Raw genomic sequence first — 22,582 nt, 5'->3', positions numbered from 1 at the left:
AAAATCCAGCCCAACTCTCCATTTGGGAACTTAAAAAGCAGTGGCTACTTTTTAAACTTTGGCTGTATGTGGTTCACCTGGGGTCTGTGCCTGAGTCAGGAGAAGAACTGTGGTCTCCTGACTCTTAGACCTGTTCTTTACCGAAAAGACCATCTTTCCTCATCTATATATTCTGAAGAGCAGGATGCAATAGGCAGTCTGCATTCACATGGCACTGACAGGAGTCTAAAAGCTAGGCTCATACCTATTCTGTCAATTTCTTAGCATATATGGTAAATATAGCGTGTTAAATAGTCCACTGAGAAGTGCAGTAGCCACTTCATAAATTGTGTTACTATCTCCCCATAACTGGAAGCCCGCAAAGCTCATCTGGGATTTACCCATAGTTTTGACAGGTGTATATATATAGGATGAATATCTTTACATGTCCTAAACAGGTAGGCCCTCATTTTGTTCACCTGTGACAGACCCAGGCTAGATGAGTCAATTTTCTCCTCCAAAATTAAATCTAACATTCTGGAAACACAGTAAAGAGTTGTGACAGGCAAGGGATAGTTTATTTCTATTTCATCATTATCTGAATGGTAGCATGATGCAATCTTTTGAGTGCTTTCTGGGATTGAATATAGTGTCTATGGTTATATCAAATGGTTAGAGCACAGCACTGGAGTCAGGACTTCTGAATTATATTCCCGACTCTGCAAAAGACAATAATCATGAACAAACCATTTTTAGAAACCATTTCAAACTTTTGATGTCTCTGAAGTTCTTCACCAAAAATCGACACCTCTGGTAGGACTAGATTTCTGAGGTACTGAGCATCTGTATCTCTAAATTTAGCCAATGTGAACATCAGATATTCAGCACCTCTGAAAAATCAGGTACTAGACATTTAAAGTTGGGCATCCAAATACTGAAACACCTAAAATTATTAGGGCATTTACTAAAGTTTGGCCCTTAACTGCTGTGCCTCAGTCTCCTGTCTGTAAAATGAAGCTAATGCCTGTCTACCTCATGTTTCCAAAGTCTTTTGAGATCCATGAATGAACAGCATTATATATAAATTCAAAATATTTATTATTAATTAGGTATTTGGTAACAAAGTGAAGACTGAATTTAAAGAAACTATATAATGTTTTATAGCATCATGCCTACCTGCGAATGACAAAATAATTCCTTTAGTCAGATCAGACTGAGCTAAAGAAAGTTTTATACCATTGTCCGGAGACCTTAAATGGCATTAAAGCCATATTTATCATTTGAGGAGAGAAAGGAGAGTGAATCTTTATAAACCAATCAGAGTTTCTTGAGGTAGGACTGTTGTATTCTCCATAGATCAATGACTTGAGCTATTCCTACACAGCTTGCTGTCTCAGCGAACTAGGAAAGAATTCCTCCCATTCAAGGAAGCCCAAAAGAAGCATATATATCACGTGTCACTTCACCACTGAGCATCTGCATCTACCACATTGCCTAATGACCGAACAATGTCAAACGTGTTCCAATTTTCAAGGAGAAGGTAGGTAAGTGTGGCTATACAAAGTATATTATGTAGAAAGCTTCTAGAACTATAAGAAAAAGGAAACATTTCTGCAAGTCTTCATGTCCTTTCTATTGTTAAAGACTGTACACCAGCGGTTCTCCCACTTTGGAGTCCTGACCGACAGTTTGTCGGGACCCCATTTTAATGGGGTTGCCATGGTTGGCATTAGACTTGCTGGGGCATGGGGCCGAAGCTATATTCAATCCCAGAAAGCTGCCAAGGGCCAAAACCCTCGGGCTTCAGCCCTAAGTGGCAGGGCTCAGGTTACAGGCCCCCTGCCTGGGGCTGAATCCCTTGGACTTCGCTTCCCTGCCCTGGACAGTGCGGCTCAGGCTTTGGCTTTGCTCCCCCACCCCACCCAGGGTTTGAGCTTTGGCCCCCTCTCCTGGGGTCATGTAGTAATTTTAGTTGTCAGAAGGGTCTTGCGGTGTGATGAAGTTTGGGAACCCCTGCTGTACACTCTTAGAGATTATAAAGAGTATAGTACACTACCTGCACAAGAGCCAAATTTTTCATTGGGGAACCGCCATGCAAACACTTTAAAATCAGAGACTAACAGTACACATTACTGTACAGTATACAAAATACACTGTGGTAATCAACTTTACATCACAGGCCACATCTTTAGACATGCAAATAGGGGCACACAAATGTGCATATAATTGCTATCATTACGCAAACAATTGCGGTCTTTATGTGCACAAATAACCAGCTGTGTGTCTAACTGGTGTCTACTACATTATGTACCTATCTAATTAGGTCTCCAATGATCTAACCATGATTACTTGTACCATCACGGTATGTATTGTAGCAGAGCTCCGACCTTGTCCCCGTGGGTCCTGCGCTTCCAGGCTAGCTTCAGAGACTCACTGCAACCCTCCACGTAGCCCTTCTCTCTCTAGGGCTAGGGATACAGTCTACTGAGCCGTTTTCATCATAAGCCAGCAATGGAGGTTGGTGAGAGAATTCCCACAGTCTCTGTTGCTCCTACAGCCTCATGCCAAAACAGTTTAGACTCCTGTCCTGACAGGGGCCTGTTTTCCCCTCCCAGGAAGTGTTTCTATAGTGGTGGGTTGGGGGGAACCTGGGCCCGCCCTCTACTCCGGGTTCCGGCCCAGGGACCCTAATGGTAGCAGCTGTTGGCAGCCAACCTTTTACTGCCAGAGTTGCTACATTTCCCTGGGCCACTTCCCCACAGCTCTCCTGCTTCTCCCTTCTTCACCCTTACCTTAGGGCTCCCTTACTAATGACTTGAGAGTGTCTTCATTAACCAGCCCTTCAGCTGCACTTCCTGTCCCCTGGCTCTTCTCTGCCTGACTGGAGTGAGCCCTTTTATATTATCAGAGTGGCCTTAATTAGAGTCAGGGTGGTCACATTAGCTTAATGGCCTCACCTGACTCTTTGCAGGTTAATTGGAGTCAGGTGTTCTCATTAGCCTGGAGCAGCCCCTGCTCTGGTCAGTCAGGGAACAGAAAACTGTTAACCCAGTGGCCAGTATATCTGCCTTCTGCTACACCCAACTGGCCTGGGTCTATCACAGTATGCACATGGTATGTGTGGAGCATTCATGTATTTCAGCACATATCAGGATGCACAGTGATGACCCTACACATCTAACAGAATATGGAGGTATGGTTTTCCCACTGGCTACTCCACCCGTCAATAACTTTTGGGAAAAACGTCCCTAAACAAAGGTAATACAGGATTTAGTTGAAATGTTTGCAAACTTCATGCAGTGTTTCCCCCAGGAACTGAAATTAGGGTTTTTTTCTGGAATTTGGGGAGGGGGGAAGGGTCAGGGCCGATGAGGGGTGAGACCGTGAGGGTGAAGATAGGCTCTATGGCACCATAGTAAAAATACTGAAAAATGTTTCATGACCATTAGATTTAACTCATGTTTTAAAATCATCATACAAATTAAAGTTGGCTACTCAAGCCTTCTATGAAGCACTACATTTACATCCTTCTTGGTTTCTTGATTTAATTTTGCACAACTCTGTTAATGAACTTCTTGAATGCAGTATGTTCGTCTTCAGTGGCTTCTCGTGTATCCGGTACTTCCATTCCTTCAATTGATATGCTCATTAGTTCATTCACATGATCAGGCACAAGGCGACTTCTTTCAGAACTCAAAATTCTATTCAATGACGAAAAAGAACGCTCAACTGTAGCTGTTGTGACTGGGAGTAGCAAGAGATGAATTCCTATTTCTTTTGGTAGGAAGGCCAGAAGGGGGTGCAGCTGGACTTCATTCTTGAAAAACACTGTGTAAAGGTGGTCTCAGATAAGGGCCTTAATCTCAGAGACCCTTCTGGCTGAGGTGATTGCCACCAGAAAGGTGACCTTCCAGGAGAGAAGCAGTAAGGAGGGAGCAAACAGCTCAAAGGGGGCCCCATGAATCTTGACAGGACCGGGTTTAAGTACCATGAGAGGGGGAGGTCGGTTTGCGAACCTGAGGATAGTCTTTCCAGCCCCTTGAGAAACCAGACCGTCATCTTGTGAAGAACACTCATCTGCCATTCACTGGAGGGTGGAAGGCTGAGAGGGCTGACAAATGAACCTTAACAGATGAGATCGCCAGACCTTGCTGCTTTAGGTGGAGCAGAAAGAACACGATAAACTGTGAGAAGATTGAGATGGATAGCGATTGCATTTGGAGACCCAACAAGTGAACCTTTTCCACTTGGCCAAGTAGGTAGCCCTGGTGGAAGGCTTTCTACTACCTAGCAAAACCTGTCAAACTTGATCCGAGCAGGCTTGTTCTTCAGGGTTTAGCCACGCAGCATCCATGCAGTCAGGGGGGCGAGGTTTGCGTGAAGCAACCGGCCATGGTTTTGTGAAATCAAGTCAATGAAGCAGGTATGCGAGTGGAGCTGCCACTGAGAGGTCCAGAAGCATACCGAACCAATGCTGGCATGGCAACGCTGCTGCTATTAGGATAACCCTCCCTTTGTCCCTTTTGATTTTTAGGATAACTTTGTGAACCAAGGGGATTGGTGGGAAGGCATTCAGTAGATGATCTTCCCCCGAGAGCAGGAAGGCATTGGAGAGGGAGCCCTTGCTGTGCCTGCTCAGCGAGAAGAACTGATGGCATTTCCTGCTCTGCCTGGTGGCGAACGGGTCCACCTGGGGAGGCCCCCACTTCTGGAAGATGATACTGATGACCGCCGGGTGAAGAGACCACTCGTGGTGAGGAAAAGGATCTGATGAGGTAATCCACCAGTACGTTCTAGGCTTCCGGGAGCTGCGTCTCCTTGAGATGAATGGAGTGTATCATGCAGAAGTCCCACAGCTGGAGAGCTTCGTGGCACAAGGCCGAAGATCAAGCCCCTCACTGCTTGTGGATATAAAACATTGATGCAATGTTGTCTGTCAGGACCTGCACCACTTTGCCTGAGATCTGGAGAAGGATCACTTGGCAAGCCAAGCGTACTGCCCTGAGTTCCCTGACATTTATTTGTAGGGAGAGTTCTTCTTCTGACAGAGGCCCTGGGTCCTGAGGTGGGCTCCCCACCCTAGGTCTGATACATCTGAGATTAAGTCTACAGACGGTTGAGGGGCAACAAAGGGTACCCTTTTCATTACCAATCTTGGGTCTTTCCACCAGGCCAGGAAAGTGAGGACTGGAAGCAGGACTGCGAGTATGGAGTCTAATTGGTATTTCCTCAGCCACATCTGGAAGGGCCTCAGGCGCTGCCTTGCATACTGTAGCTCATAAGTATATGCCGCCATGCGTCCCAAAAGTTTGAGGCAGACCCAAGCAGTCATCATCAGGTGGCCATGACCTTGGATATCAGGTCCGACATAATCCAGAATTGGGTCTCCAGCAGAAAAGCTCTGGCTTGGGTCAAGCTGAGCATTAACACTATTCTCTGAACTGGAACCAGAGTTGACTTTTGCTCATTTATCAGCAGGCCTAGCACCTGGAAAGTGGCCTGGACTGTGCTTATGCTGTGCTGTATCTGAGCCTGTGATCGACCCTTCATCAGCTAGTCATCAAGGTACGGGTAGACTTGCACACCCTGAGGAAGGCTGATACTACCACCATAGATTTTGTGAAGGCTGCCAATAGGCTGAAGGGGAGAGCAGTGAATTGGTAGTGGCATTGAGCCACTACAAACCTAGGAAATCTTCTGTGGTCATGAAAGATAGAGATTTGAAAATAAGAATCCTTTCAGCCGAGGATGGAATACCAGTCTCCTGGATCCAGAGAGGGAATGATGGAGGCCAGGGAGACCACACAGAACCTCAGTCTCTTGAGATATCTGTTGAGGCAATGCAGGTGCAAGATAGGCCATAGGTGTCCTTTAGCCTTTGGGATTAGGAAGTATCAGAAGTAAAACCCCTTCCCTCTCAAGTCCTAGGGAACTTCCTCTATGCCCCCACATATAGGATAGATTGCACCTCCTGGGTGACTATTTGCTCATGAAAAGGGTCCCTGAAGAGGGATGGGGTTTGTGTAAAAGGGAGGGGTGGAAGGAAAACAGGAGGGTGTAGCCAACTGTTACTATACTCAGGACCCAACGTCCGATGTTTTATATAAGCACACTGGGCTGAAGGGTGACAGATGGTCCAAAAACAGAAAGAGGGAGAGGATCTGGAGCTGAGACTGGTATAACGCTCTCAGGCACACCTTCAAAATCCCTGATTGGCCCCACTGGAATGTCTGAGAGAGCCCGACTGGGAGGTTAAGGTGGAAGGAAGGGGCTGACGACACTTGTAAGCCTTCCCCTTTCTTTTGTCGGGATCTTGCCTAGGAGATGCTGCAAACCTGGAAGGCTGCTGGGGTCTAAAGTGCTTTCTGGATACTGGTGGCACGTAAAGCCCTAAGGAACGGAGGGTGGCTCTCGAGTCCTTGAGGATGTGAAGTTTTAAGTACATCTGTGCCGAAAACAGGGAGGAGCCTTCAAAGGGGAGAACACGGATGGACTGTTGAACTTCGGGAGGGAGGCCCAGGACTGGAGCTATAAACAATGCCTCATGGTGACCAGGGACGCCGTAGACCTTGCTGCTGAGTCTGCCACATCCAGAGCTGCCTGAGGGAGGTCCTGGCCACACTCTTGCCCATCCGTCTCCAGGATGGCCGTGAATGTCTGCCTTGACTCCTGCGGAAGAGAGTCATTAAATTTTGACAGTGAGTCTGACAGATTAAAATCATACCTCCCCAGCAACACCTGCTGGTTGGAAATACGTAACTGAAGGCTGCCCATTGAATAAACCTTTTGTCTAAAAAGGTCTAGTCTCTTAGCCTCTTTTTCTTGGGGTGGCACTAGACTGCCTCTGTCTGTCCCACTCACTTGCTGCCAGCACTAACAGGGAAGGGGGGAATGAATGGTACTTGAACCCATTTGCTGATACATAATATTTCTTCTCTTCCCCCTGTGATGGGGGCGGGCAGAGAAGATGGAGTCTGCCACAGCTTTTTGGCTGGTCCCATCACTGCTTTGTTGAGGCCAAGGCCACTCTGGAGGGAGCAGCTGCAGCCAGGATATCAAACAGGCCACGTGCTGACTCGAGGTCCTCAACCCCCAGAGCCAGGTTTGCAGCAAGTCTTTTCAGTTGGTCCTGGTGGGTCCTGAAATCATCCTGAGGGAGCAGGTTACATGGTCCTGCCACCGCCTCATCCGGAGATGAGGAGGAAGGCTTGTTCTGGACGGGGAGCTCCCTCCTCTTCCTCTGCTTGCACCACATCCATTGGGGCCACATCCTGGATATTGGCACATGGGTTGGTACTGGAATCGGGGTCCAGGCCGGTGGCACGTCTCTCTGAAACCACAGATTATGAGCAATGGGAGGGGAGACCTGGTACCAAGGGAAACCCCCAAGGATTCCAGTATGGCCATTGCATCAGCCAGTGGCCCACTGGCCAGATGCTCACCGGAGGGCCAGTACAAAAGTCTGTTTGCGCATAGGCTGGGTACTGGTGGGTAGATGTTTGGTGGAGCGAAGGATTCCCCTTCGAACTCCAAAGAGGATTCTTCTCTTGGAGACCATGGTGGAACAGTATCTGATTTTGCCTCAAGGTGGTGCCGGGGCTCCAGGGACTGGCAGCGGATCAGTGACCACTGTGTCCGGATCCTGGAAGGTTTGCCCCTAGGTGGTGCCCAGCTAGTGGGTGCCAGGAAGGAGCTTGATGCTCCTTGCTCTCTCCTGTCCCCAGCCAGCTTGGCTGATGGGGGTCCTTGCAGGATTGGCAGACTCAGCACTCCAGGTGGAGTCGGCGGCACTATCAGTGGCTCCACTCCCCGCGTGTCCTCCTTCTGCACCAGAAAGTGCCCTCTTTTGGTGTGCTGTTTTTTATGCTTCTTCCTCAGCACCAGATATGGAGAATGATTCCAGGAAAAGCACGGTGCTGTGGGAGTGCTCTGCACGGATGCCAAAGTACTTGGTGCAGATTGGAACAGCTTGGTTCCAAGACTGGTCTCAGGGCCACCTCCATGAGAAGGACATTCAGCTGAATGTCCGTCTTTCCTATTGCAAGGTCTGAAGTCCCTGCAGATCTGGCATTTATCTTTAACATGAGCCGCCCCCCAGACACTTTAGACATCTGGAGGGTGGGTCACTCACTGGCATCAGCTTGTCACAAGAGGTACATGGCCTGAAGCCCAGCCCCTGGGGCAAAAAGTCTCCTGACGACAGGGACAACTATATACACTACTATGTACACTAACTCTAAGAACTATGTACACTAACTACAATAACTACACAGATAATGAATGGAGAAGAGTCCAAACCACTGGGAAAGAAGCTTTGCCACAGCAAGAAAGATCGTTCCAGCAATAGTCACGGGCGGTAAGAAGGAACTGAGAAGGCACAGGGCCGGTGGTGCCCCTTATACAGGTGGTTTTGCGCATGACTCCACAGGGTGTGAGAGCCAGCTCTGCGGATACCACTAAGGGAAAAATCTCTGGCAAAGGTGTATGTGGCGTGCACACACACCAAGCATAGAATGGACATGAGCAAGCACTCAAATGAGAACATTCATGTTTTTCATGTCCCACTTTTAAAATAACTTTATTACCTACACAGGAAAGCACTTCCCCCCCATACAGTGGTCTTTCAAGTGTTGTGTGTGCTGCTATTCAAATCTTGGGCTAGAACAGTCACTCACCAGAGACCTTTCCACCTGATGTGGTGACTAGAAAATACAGAGGTCCCCCCTACTTTGTTCATTCACTCAAAACTCTTAGGACCAGAGGTGAGAGCATCTTGCAGGACTCAAAGCCTCCCCTGTGCTGGGTACATGTATCAGAGATAGCAGGGGGGAAGCAGAGCAGCCACTGCCAGGCAGCTACTCCCCATATTATGGACGGATAGAGCCATTTCATTCCCTACTCTGCTCCTGGGGCAGCACAACTACATGAACTTTGCATCTGACTGATTTTAAATTCACAATCCAGCCCTTGATTGGCAGGAAGCCAATGGAGGCAGCATCGTATATCTAAACACAGAATATTGTCAGGGAAATGTCTGACATCTAATCTCCGTGTTGCCACTGACTAGCTGTGTGCTTTTTGACTCATGTAACCCTTCTATGTCTTGTTTGTGAAACTAGTATTTATCCACACTGCATGGCTTTTATGAGGTTAACGTAATGTTTGTAAATAACTCGTTGGAAGATAAGTGCTGACTGTTCTGTATAGTTTACTCCTTTTCATCTGTGGCTCCTTTTTACACAATCCCTCCCCATACTAATTTCTGCTATTACCTTTCGTCTGTTTAGCACATCTCTAGCATGCAATGTGCCCATAAAGAACAGACTAGCTCCATGGAAACTAAGATTACTTCTTTCAGGGAGAATAATCCTTTTGTTTTACAGCCTGCCAACTAGCAGATGATTTGGCACAGCCAATGCTTTTATTTTTAAGCAGGCTGAATATGCAGACAAAGGAACATTTTATGAAGATTTATGTTTGTTGCTTTCCTTCACATGCTGTCTGCTGCATTTATCTGCTACTATTTATCCTCTGGATCTGAAACTAAAATAGCAGAGCTGTCAATTTTATTTTCTATTGAATGAACATATTCTCTCAAACAAGTGTAAGCAAGCTGAGGACGCTTGCAGTAGGACAGGAGGTAGTTTGGGTCAAAGTAATCTCTTATACACAGATGGAGTTCTAAAGTCACCAATGTTGTGCCCATTTACACCAGCAGTTAAATTGGCCCCTACTTGATTGGTGGCCAACCTCCTGTTTTAAAAAATCTAAAATCACTTGGGAACTAATTATAAAATATTGTAACAAGTAAATAAGTATCTAATACAATAATGAAAAATGGGACTGAACCAAAACCCTGGATCTGAACACCTCTGAGCTCTGGGAGGATTCAGAATCTGAACTTAGATCCAAATTTCACAACTGGCTGCCAATTCTACCAAAACCCTGAATTTATAAGGGACACTACCTTGGCTTTCAGATACACGTGTACAACCTATTAATTTCAAAGAGGCTATTTACATGTGTCAAGGATAGAATTTGGCCGCATGAAAAAGCCATTCACAATAAACAGCAACCAGAGGTTTAACACACCACATCATCATCAATAATGCACAGCAATGAAGCAGTTCTTTAAAACTAAGGAACATTCTGCAGTAAGTTGGGAGCTGAAAACTGGCGGTACTCTAAAGGACTACAGTAACACCGGGAAATCAGGGCTTAACCTCTGCAATAATCATGCAACAGAGTTAATGCTTAGAAAAACAAGTGTAGCAGTAGCATACTCCAGGTGGATGCTCAAGCTAAGAAGTCCTTTCCTGAAAGTATGTTTAAGTTGATGTAGTTTAACTACACAGAGAAGGTACTTCATTCTTGCGTTATACAGAAAACAAAGGATGAGTCCATTATATAGAAAACAAAGATGGAGAGACTTGCACAGTATCCTTGGCTTAAGAACAGTCTTGTCTATTGATTTACATTTAGAGTAAGAGCCACAAAGGGATTTAGGCACCTAACTGCCACTTTGGGAGTCCAAAATTTAGATCCTCAAAACCGAAGCTCAGCTGCTACCCAACCCTGTGGCACATAAAATTCCCAGGCACCTAAATTTCTCTCAGTGGACGTGTGAAGCCATCTAACTTCTGATGCCACTGAGCTGCTCCTGGCCTAGCTCCACCAGGATCCTGAGATGAGATGTTTCCTCGCCTAACTGATCTGCAGAGCCCAATCCAGTAGGCATCCTCAGAGGCTGCCTGAGAATGACTGTAGCCCAGTGGTTAACACACTCTCATGAGAGACCAAGGTTTCAGTCCTTGCTCAAATGACTTAAGCGCCTAATTTCAGTGCAGGATTCACAAGTGTGAATTCTGAGTAGAGGGAAGCACCACTCTCTGGCTCAGAGTTAAGTATCTAATCCATTAAGTCTGTGATGCTACTCCCCATATTCTTCATAGAAATATTGTTATGATTATAGCATATCTGGGATGTATTTTATGCAAGATGGGGTCTTGTGAGATATCATTGGAAAGGTTATGATTATGATTATCCTATTTGTAGGCATGTATCATTTTTGTATCTAAAGTTAGGAATATTGACTATGTAACAATTACAAGTGGGTTTGCACCTGGGGAACGCCCACCAGACAAAATGCAATCAGTCTGGCTGGTTAGCCAGTGGGCCATTAGGGAGAAAAATAGTACTTTGAAGATGCAAATTTCTCACCTTCCTGGGACATCTTCCTCAGGGCTTATGGATGCTTTGACACTGCGGGGTCATGTGATCATGTCACCTGGTACTGGACTCCATCTTGGACTGTTAGTATTTTTACACAAAGGGGGTGGGGATCAAATTGGGAAACAAAGGATTCCTGCCATATGTAAATCCTAATTAAGCCAGGGAAGTGAGTTAATCAGGGTTGGTTCTTCACTGAATCCTCGCCCAAGATGACTGCTGAAAAGACCTAAATCTGATCTGGGGAAGAAAGGACTGGATCCAGGTTAGAAGGTGTCTAGCCTGTGAAAGGAATACCTGGAGTTCTAAGCTGCAAGCAAGAGTAGTTTGTCTCCAAGAAACTCTGCAACCTGCTTAAAACAACATTTAGGGTGAGAAATTACTATTTGTAGCCAGGTTTCAGAGTAGCAGCCATGTTAGTCTGTATCTGCAAAAAGAAAAGGAGTACTTGTGGCACCTTAGAGACTAACATTTATTTGAGCATAAGCTTTCGTGAGCTACAGCTCACCTCATCAGATGCATTTCCACTGAATGCATCCGATGAAGTAAGCTGTAGCTCACGAAAGCTTATGCTCAAATAAATGTTAGTCTCTAAGGTGCCACAAGTACTCTGGTTTGTGCATAACAACGTTGAAATCTTTCTCCCCCCAATACCACCTCCATCCTCCAGCCTCTCCACCAAGGCGTGATTTGCTGTTTCAAGGTCACATACACGAGGCTTACGTTCTCATGGATACGTAGCGCTATGGATGCTGATCCCAGTCTTAACGTGATGGAGTGTTGGAAGTTCTTCAACATTGCCGATTGCATCCATTGCCTGTTTAATATAAGTGATGCAATCAAGCCTGAAACAGTCAATGCATGTTGGCGAAACCTATGGAAAGAATGTGTGAATGATTTTAAGGGTTTCCCGACCATTGACAAATAAGTGAAATGCATTGTTCAGGTGGCCAGGCAAGTGGGTGGTGATGGCTTCGTTGACATCCTTGAGGAAGAAATTGAAGAATTAATTGAGGGCCATAGAGAAACATTGACAAACGAAGAGCTAGAGGAACTGATAAAATAGTCTACAGAAGACGAAAATGATGACGACGAACAGGAAGAGCCAGCAAGTTGGAATCTTCAAAAATTTGCTGAAGTGTTCCAAGCAGCAAAACACTTGAATGATTTAATTTCTGAATATGATCCCTCTACGGAACAAAGCCTCAAAATCACACGTAGTATTACGGACGATTTGAGACCGTATCAAGAAATGTTTGAGCAACTTAAGAGACAACAGCGACAGTTGCTGATCACCATGTTTTTCAAGAAAAAACAAACAGCAGCAGATGAGCCTACACAATCAACTTCTCGAGCTGAACCAGAGCCAACCACTTCACCATTATCATAGTCGTTGTAGACTAGCAAGAATATCCAGGATGAATTGTGAGTGGTTAGGTTTACTGTTTTCCTTTTTTATTCTTTCATTCTTCCGTCCCCCTCTCTCTCTTTTATGTAATTAAAAATACTGTAAAACTATATTTTGCATATGTACTCTATTATATACTGTACATTACTGTATACATTATACATATTACTGTATGGCGTTATACAGCATACACAAAATCATGTACAGTATACTGTACTTTATGGGCGATTTAAGGGATTTTCAAGGGTAATTTTGACTATACGCAATTTTCGCCTGAGAACTGACTTTAGAACCTAACCCCCACATAAGATGCGACTCCCTGTATTTGCTCAGTAATCTGCTTTGATCAGTTTGCTATCCCTTGTAATCACTTAAAATCTATCCTTTGTAGTTAATAAACATGTTTTTGTTTTCTCTAAACCAGTTTGTGGAATTCATAACTGGGGGGCAAAAAGCTGTGCATATCTTCCTCCACATTGAGGGAAGGGGCAATTTTCATGAGCTTATGCTCTACAATTCTCTGTGCAGCACAAGACCATACAATTTTGGGTTTGCACCCCAGAGGCAGTGTGCACTTGAATGGTGGGCAATCCCCTAGCTGATTCTTCCCATGCAGAGTTGATTTCAGTGTCTGTGTCTTTCTATAGCTGGGCGTTTCCCTACCTGTGTGTGTGCTAGAGGAGGCTTGAGGGCCTGGCTCAGCAGGTCAGGGTGAGGGAGCCCAAGCTGGTGGAACGGGCGGGCTCAGTGGGACTCCAGTACATCAGGTGGCACCCCGGAAGGGGGGGCCACCCATCACAAAGTCCCACTCCTCTCCTTAGCATTTCCTACCGGCTAGTTTAGGTGGCTTCCCGCTCAGTATGCTGGCTTTTGTGGATCCCATTCTTAGGCTCCCATCTCCCTCCAGGCTTTGTACAGGAAGCCTGGAAACCTAATTCAAGGCAGAGGAGTCCAGTGTGTGGTATGGGGCCTAAATTTAGGCATTGCAATGCTAAATCCTTTGTGGATCTAACCCTTAGATTTAAAAAATGTACTAAGCATTAGCTGTGTTGGATTATTTGCCACAGCAAGCCCTTGGCATGTATTATTATTACATCCTTTGTATTTGAGGGATTACAACTTAAGCCCCAGAAATACACGTCAGTAACGGATCTTCATCACAACAGTCAAGGTCAATTCTTACGTCAGTTACATTTTAGACTAGGTAGAAATAAATAAATAAATAAAATAAGGGAGATCAACAGTTCTGTTACAGAAGTGCCCGACATGCTGTTGGGCCGGCCACAGACATAGCTCCCCATGGGTTAACTGTGCTTGTGTAATGGAACAGATTCCTTATTTGTGGGAGTTGACAGCACAATTGTCCCATGGGGAGCTATGTTTGTGCATTTCTGCAACTACTCCCAGAACTGCAGATCTCCATAACAGTTATTTTAATTTGCAATATAGAAGAGAAGTCAAAAACAGAAGATTGCAACAAACCTCTCTCTCTTCATAATGCCAAATCTCTATTTCCAATACAGATGGCTGCCACCAGTATTCGATTCTGCTGTAGTTTTTTAAAAAGGATAAGAAATTTTATAATGATGATAAATGAAGTAAGATAAAAGAGAAACTAAATCCCATACATTTAATGCATTCATGTGATGAGCTTTGATAAGTCAACTCTCTGAAGTATGGGACAGGAGTGAGTTTTTTGTACAGGCTGCTTACAATTCTGCTTCCAGTTATGAACGGCTCACATTCAGATGAGAAATGCAGCATTAAGGGTGCAAACCACTAGAGCCTTGACAGGACCAGACTAGAGATGGGCTTTAGAAAACCTTGATGCTCTTGCATTATAGTGAATGCTTCATACAGCATTTGAGAGAAGAATATTCAGAAAATCAAAAGGAATAAATCAAAAATGGTGGAATAGTATTTAGCTTTTCATCTGATATTCACATTGAACAATAGACCAGGTATTTCTGACTTTTGGTAGAATTTTAAACAGAATCAACAAATAGGTTTTACATGAAAACTCGGAAGTCAAAATGTTCACTGAAATTCAACCTATTTTACAGTATATTTCCTTGGATGTTAGAGAGGATGGTGATAGTCACACATTAAATGGACTCCCTGTTATCTTACTGTTTCCAGAAGGTGTTACTGTCTATGTATATGGACTATTTGGAAGAAATCCAAACAATTTTTATTTAAATGTTCTTAACTTCTAATTTACAGGGAACTCATGTTGTTGACAAAGGATACTTCAAAACTTCCTTCTTTACAAGGGATGTGGAACCATATTGGGAGGTAAGAAATAAAGCAAATATTGATTAAAGTGGCATAACTATATCTTCTTTGGATGAAGAGAATATTAAATATTCTACAACTGCAAACAAAGCATGACTTTGCTATTTAACAGAATTGTTTTTCGGTACAAATGTAATGTCATTACATGGGTTATACTCATTTTCAGGAAACCACAGAATACTGAGCTGCAACAAAACATTGCCAGACAATCAAGAGAGAGGATATTCAAGAAGTGTTTAGTGGCCTAGACATAGGGCTCAGAGATAGCAACTCCCAAGCTCAAATTCCATGAACATTGTGCGTGGCCTAGGACAAGTCACTTAACCGCTCAGGGCCTGATTTTGAAGAATGCATATGAACAGTTGCATGTAGAAAAACGTGTGTAATTGCACACCTAGGAACTGATTCTGCAACACTTATACATGTATGTAATTTTATTCTCATGAATAGTCACACTGAAGTCTGTCAAAGGAATTACTTTCAGATCAGAATCCTAATTTGCATCCATTATTACTATAATGAGGTGCAAAAAATAACACATTTGTACATGCAGATTGTCAATTAGATATATAACTGGCGGTTTAAAGCTTGAACATTTGTGGTAATATTGTATGCAAGCTAAGATCACAATGTAATATTGTGTAATATTTTTTGGAAAAAAAAAATGGCACTACGTGTTTCAATTACCGTATCAATAAAATAGGGACAATACTTGTGTTTCACAAGGGTGTCATGAGGAGTGAATTGTTAAATATTTGTTAAGTACTATTAAGGACCAAATTTGCCAAAGCCTGCATAGATATTTTGCCTGTGCCTGGCTTAACCAAGCAAATACCCCAATGCACATGCGAATCACAGTATTATCACTTTTATAACTTCATTAAGCCAACTTCTGCTGTTATTAGGCTGTCCATCTGCCTTTGTTTACATAAGTTATTCAAGGTATTTTATTCAAGCCTTTGCATACAGTAGCATCCAGACTTCAGCTGTCTTTAGCAATCAGGAGCATCATTTATAGTTAACATCCTAATGGGTATAGTGGTACTTATTATGAGTCTCTATTTTATTTCTGAAACATATGATAGGCAGGTTTGAAGTTTGCCAAAGTGAAACTGCAGGCTGTGGGAGCGTTAGAAGAAAAATATCATCCTTAGCTTTCTGATTTTCAGAATGGGATGTATGGCAAACACATGCTTTGAAGAGAAGAATGAAAGAGCCTACAACAGATGCTGGTGTATTTAGTTTTAATATTTGTCGCATAGCCAAGCCAGCTTGGTAGGATTCAATAGTCTGTCCATTGCCATAGCAACCCCTGCTTGTCAGAGCAGAGCTGATCAGATGCAGGTTTCTCCCTTGTGGAAACAATCTGCTAAACCTCTAATGTGCATCTCCACAAACCAATGGGATTTTCAATTCCTATCTTTTAGGAAGGCAATCTCCTCGTACATCTCCAAGGTGACCCTTCTGATGTAAATTCATGGACCTTACCCGCTACTGAATCCAAGTTCTGAACTGTTTAATGTGGCTAAAAGTGGAAGAGAAGGACTCAGACCATAAGCTTTTCACATGGGAAGTTTTAATCACAATTCTAATTTAGGGAAATAATATTTAGCATTTACACAATTGCATCCAAACATTGGGTGTCATCCTACTCCCATTGTAACAAACAGAGAAATTCCTATTGACTTCAGTGGTATAAAATTGGGCCCAATGATAAATCCCCACCATACGCTCATAAGGTACCCAAGTAGTATTTTATAGATTCACTATTTTACAGATGGGCAAATTGAGGCGGTAGGGTGGGGTGTGCAGTGATTTTCCAAAGGTTACACAATAAGTCAGTGGCAGAGTTTTTCTCCCAACCCTGTGTTTGGTTCTTAATAATAAATAATAAATATTATGAGATGGCAACATAATTTATTAAAACTGATACCTGACTAAAAGATAAAACAATAGCAATAGTGATTCTATCAGTTATTGGTGTATTCTGCACCTGGCACAAACACTCCACACTTTTAGGGTTCTCTTGTTCTCCACAGCAGGACAGTTTGCTCAAAAGTTTGGACACAATTTGGATATAACCCTGAACAGAAGTTTTGAGGTTGCTAGAAACTGAGACCTGAAAAATCCCAAATTGTAAGTCTGCACTGTATCCATTCCTTGTTCACCCTTCTTCTTCAACCTCACTTTCCCAGAATAGATGGCTAGATTGAAATTAATGTATTTGCCCTGTGGTAAGACAAAGGAAGTGTTGCCTTAGAGTGACTTAGCTAGGTCTTCCAGGATTTTGACCTACACACAGACTTAGAAACTGGAGGCAGAAGAACTAACTCCTTATACAGTAGCTAGAGAACAAGAAAGTGTACATCGCTTATTGTTGAAGATAGAGGCCCTTTGAAAGGATCATTTAGTGTATTTCTAATATAGTATTCAGTAAGATAACAATGACTTTGCTTCACAAAGTCAGAAAGAGTGCTTCATATTCTTAATGTAGCTACTTTACCAAAGGTTTGAGAGAATTGCAAAGGGTTATGCAGTTTTGTAGTTAATCTATGTCTCCTTCAAACATGATTATTCAATGTAATTTGTTTGATATAGGAAGCAATAAAACAAGGATCGACCTGCAGATAAGCGGTAAAGTTGCAACTACCAGATATCCTTAACTCTAATGATTATACTTAGGCTTGGGAGCATTAGATTTTTATTGGTAAATATCAATAAATGTTGATTTCACTACACATTATGACTGAATGCATCCCTGTATTCACACCCTACACACCACTGTAATAATCTTTGTACAAAATATGCCTTGTAAGGTATCATTTGAAAACTAATAACTTGCTGGTCAATAATATCATGGTGAAATATATGTAGCAACATTATATGTAAAGTTATGAACATAAACTGAAATCATGACTGAAGTGTGTTTACGGACGAGTCTGGGGCATGGGTAAACCTGTTTCTCAGAGACAAAGGACAAGCTGATGACTCTTACCAGGTGTCATCAAAGCGGATGGGCAATCACCTATCAAGAGGCCATTCTTGGGGCGGGGGGCAGAAACAAACAGATCTGCATCTTAGGGCTGGTCTACACTGGCAATTTACAGCCCTGCAACTTTCTTGCTCGGGGTGTGAAAAAACACCCCCCGAGCGCAGCAAGTTACCTCGTGAAGGTGGTTTTTTTAGAGCGCTGGGACCACACAAGGCACGTTAAAGTGCTGCTGCGGCAGCGCTTTAGCATTGTTAGTGTAGACTAGCCCTTAGCAAACAACAACATGGAACCTCTTTCACCACCAGACTCCTTGACTCCAACTTCCCTGTCAGAATGAACTTTATCTAGGAGTAACCCTCGGGAAAATGCATTTCAAAGGGTGACTGGACTATAAAAGTGAGGGGCAGAAGCACCCCAACTTTTCTCCCCCATCCATCTATCGCTTTGACCTAAGATGACAAAAGAAAGCAGCCATTTGATTGGGAGAAATCCTGACCAGAAATTTGGTCAGCCCTACTGCTCAGAGCATGTGGTAATAATTTTATCTTGAACCAAGTCTAATTTGGTAAGTTTTAGTCCTAGGAAGCATTTCATCTGTATTTGTCTTTTAACCATTTTTTACTTTAAATGTCTTATACCTGTATTCACTTAAAACCTATCTCCTTGTAGTTAAATATACTTGTTATATTCTTTAATCAAAGTTAATCCAGTGCTGAGAACTGTATGGGTAACTCCATGTAGGGTAGCAGACTGTTATATATTGATCCTGTTAGAGGGGCAATGGACCTAATATATCTGGACTGTCCAGGGGAGGGCTGGACAGTGCAGAACACATTTTTTGGGGGGAAAATTCGAGATTTGGGAGTGTGTTGGGGTCACCCTGCAAATAGTAAACAAGGCTGCTGGAAGTCAGTGTGTAACCTGCAGGCTGTTTGTGAGTGGCTCAGGTGGGAGCTACAGCAATAAAGCATTGTCAGGCACCCCAGGCTGCAGGGAAAGGGCGCACCGCAGCCTCTCACTGGTCTGGATTGCACACTGGAATGTCCTACACAAATAAACAGATGAAAACAATATTTCTATTGATGATAAAAAAAATTTACAGATAGGCAAAGTAAGAAAAATGCTGCTTGAGAACTTATCAGAGTTTGCTTTAAGCTTTTTTGTTTGTATATTTTTACATATGTTGACAGTTTGTGTTTTAAAAGTTATATAGCTTTAACTTTTTGCATCTCAACATCTACTGTCATTAACTAATTACTGTCAGACACCCCCCATAAATTCCCAGAACTGTGAAAATTTAAATTGATAAAATTAGAAAACAATTCTTAAAAATAATTGATATTATCTGTCAAAATTATTTAAAAAAAAATCAAATGTTGCGAAGACTAATTACAGTCAAATTTCTTTATTTGGATTAAGAAAAACCTTCCATAACACACATTTGTTAAAAGACATGGACCTATATCAGATGGAAAATATGATGTATAAGCCATTGGTAAATATTTGTTACAAGACTAGCTAGAATTTAATCACTGAAACATGTCATACAGATAAACCAGGCAAGGATGTACCTTGTGTAATGATGGTCAATTAAAACGTCTGGTACAAGTGACTCATTTCAGTATTACTGAGCACTCCTTCTATTTTAATTATTATCTTAAGTTTTGTGACATGCATGGACTGAGAATGATTTAAAATAGACTCTTGCGTTTATTCACATCAGGTAATTTGCAGGGAGGCTCTTAAATGTTTAGCCTGCCCAGTTCAGTGTTAAATTGAATGGATTCTAATGAGATGACAGCAAATTCCCGACATTAACTGTATTCTGGGCCACTTTTCAACAAAGCCTGCCAACCATGTCTAATATTGTCAAATATAAGACATTAAATATAAGCAGAATCCAAACTAACCTTCCTTCCTTCATCCAAATTATCATATTTTTGATCTGGGCCAATGCTGAGGAGGAGCCTCACTCACCCATTGATATGTTAAGTTTATCCAATTGTTTTCAAGGTACATTGTCAAGTTCTTCCATTATTCTAACCATCTCCTCCTCCTCCTCTGCGGGTTTTATTCATGCTGCCTATACCTTCCAGCTCATTCTGTTTGCTTTCTCTTGTCCAACTGCTGAAAAATAAACCCATAAATATTTCATACAACCTTTCTGAATCCCTAGAAAATGGAACTAATATTAAAAAATTTGATATCCCCTACCTTCAGACGTATGCATCGTATTATGGTCCATAACATCGTTATCACTGATTATGTCTACTGAAGCTAGTGGCATTTGCATTAAAACCTGGGTGTCAATCTCTAAAAGTTCTTTTAGTAGTGTAGAAACCTGAAAGAAACTTGGGGTTTCATTACAATGTAGAACTGCAATCCCTCAAGCATGATATACAGGTATAAAGACATTAGACATACCTCACATGAATATAGAGATATGACATATGAAGGCTTTCATATCTAGTTTAAAAACAAATTCATAGTGACACTAATCTACTAATGATTCGACTTCTGATCTATCTAAGACCCTGCTCCTGCAAACATTCTTGCAGATGCCAAGCTGGGTAGTCCTACTGAATTCGACGTACTTGTTTTCACTGGGGTGAATTTCACTCTAACTGTATATGCCCAGCTCCTGCAGACGGCTCACAATATCCTTCTTTGCGAGACAAGGTGGGTGAGGTAATATCCTCACCAATAAAATATATTACCTCACCCACATTGTGTCTCTAGCATCTTGGGACCAACACGGCTATAACAATACGGCAGAAAGTATTCTTGTTCATCACTTAATATGGCCTTGTATAGGGCCTCTCTACTAGGGCATGAAATTCCCCTCATGCAGAGGGCCAGCACAACATTTACTCAACACTTGACTCATATTTTCGGAACCTAAATGGTGCCTACATGTTGCCTCTATGAGGCAGGAGAATTTCACTCATGCAGAACTTTTGTTTTTCAGTTTTTCATTTGTCACTTCACTTAGTTTTTTCAGGTAGTTTTAGAGCTATTTAGAACAAGTGAAGGTCTATTAGGAGACCATGATGGAAAACTTAACAAGGAGATTAGAGGTTACCATGCTTAGTAAAGATAAACTTTGATGGGTAGATGAAAATAATCAATACTCCATAAAAAATGTCTGAAGGATATGAACAGGATATAAACACAACCTGCAGTCTTATGGGAAGCAGGTGAGGCAGGTTAGCTGATTAGTTATTAGTATTATACACATGGTTTGTGTAAGTAAATTCTTTCCCTATCACATTTAAAGTAGGTCTAAGAGGAGTAGCAACAAACTTGGGAGGGGATAAAACAGAATGTGGAGAGAAGTTAAGAAGAGAGGAAGAAGAAAAAATGTATTGGGATAAGGGACAGGAGAGAGGGCAAAGAAGAGGAAAGGGTAGAATGAAATGTAAGGGCTCCATCATTCAATGTTCTGAGCACCCTGGCCTTAATCCAGCCAAACGCATGAGCAACCCCAGTGTTTATAGGTGTGACTGGATTGAGGACAGAGTGCTCAATATCTTTCAGAATTAAACCCTAAGCATGCAGGTTCTCCTTTAAATATCCGTGTCCCAGCACGTAGAAATGGAAATTAAATGGAACAAGGATAGTAACAACACTTCTGTCTATTTCAAACTTTTAAAATTTATTAAAGATCATTTTAAGAATTTTAATTTAGACAGGATTTTAAATACTACCAAAGAAGAGACAGGATGGAGGCAGCATTCTCCATACATTTTCTTCCTCATTTCTCTTCATTTTTGCCTGTTTTCCCCCTGCATTTTCTGCAAGAAGTTAGTTATAATCCCAACATTTTCTTCAGTTTCCTACCGATTTGACTGTAACCCAAAGTACTGCAAGCAAATCTTACCTGCAACTTTCAAGCAATGAATCCAATTATTTCCCCTCATTATACGGAACGTCAATTTGATGGAAGCTTGAACTAGTTCAAGCAAAATTAAGTCTAAAACCAAACCAAGCAGATATTTCTTTCGTATTAATATTTTTTTTCAGATCAAAAACCCACCACTGCATTTGTTGCTGTTGACAGTCTTGATGGGAGATCACTGATTACATTGGCTATGCAGATGGAACTAACTCAGCACCCCCAGCAGTGGTCATTCTAGATCAGGGTAGCGGAATGTTGGTGGGACAGCATGGGGAAACTCTCTGCCACTGCCGTGGCTGTATTTTTCTTGTGTATAAACAGAGGACTTCAGGCGACACAGCTATTAATCTGGCAATTTTCATTAGCACTACATTCACATTTAAAAAATAATTAGCCAAAACACCTGGATATTTTTAGACACAGTGCAAATACTTTCCTGGTAGGTTAGACAGACAATGTCTTCAAGAAGCTATTAAGTTAAAATGTGTCCCTCTTCCCAAAGGAGTTAAAGTACATTCTACCAGGGCTAAGGCTATGACTTTTATGACATTCCTATAATAGAAATTTGTAGAGCAGCAATATGGAATACAATCTGAACTCTTAGTAAGCACTATTTATTAGACTTAGAGTCTGGGTCAGATGCAAACTGGCAAGACAGTCCTCTAATCATTGTTTAGTTAGGACTCCATATCCCACCATCCTGGGTTAGTTATTAACTTGTTAGACTATCCCATGACCGGAAATACACAGAGGACACGAAGAAATGAAGTTTATTTACCTG

General features: G+C 42.5%; 2 long non-coding RNA genes across 3 annotated transcripts in view; one reads left to right on the top strand and one right to left on the bottom strand.

The window, feature by feature from the left end:
- The first annotated feature begins 829 nt into the window (after nt 1–829).
- On the top strand, nt 830–17,694 carry LOC122462615. The gene is made up of 3 exons (XR_006285301.1): nt 830–1,523; nt 14,840–14,911; nt 16,339–17,694. It is a non-coding gene; the product is annotated as an uncharacterized LOC122462615 (long non-coding RNA).
- Nucleotides 17,695–19,334: 1,640 nt separating this feature from the next.
- Nucleotides 19,335–22,582, bottom strand: part of LOC119563697 — a 114,056-nt gene continuing 110,808 nt past the window's right edge. For both annotated transcript variants that reach the window (XR_006285300.1, XR_006285299.1), the window contains exons 6-7: nt 20,118–20,244; nt 19,335–20,030 (exon numbers count right to left, since the gene is read on the bottom strand). This is a non-coding gene — a long non-coding RNA (uncharacterized LOC119563697). The remainder of the gene's footprint in view (nt 20,031–20,117; nt 20,245–22,582) is intronic.

This window comes from Chelonia mydas, chromosome 12 (genome assembly GCF_015237465.2).
Source record: "Chelonia mydas isolate rCheMyd1 chromosome 12, rCheMyd1.pri.v2, whole genome shotgun sequence".
In the NCBI taxonomy this organism is placed as follows: domain Eukaryota; kingdom Metazoa; phylum Chordata; order Testudines; family Cheloniidae; genus Chelonia; species Chelonia mydas.
This window is presented reverse-complemented; position numbering and strand designations above follow the sequence as displayed.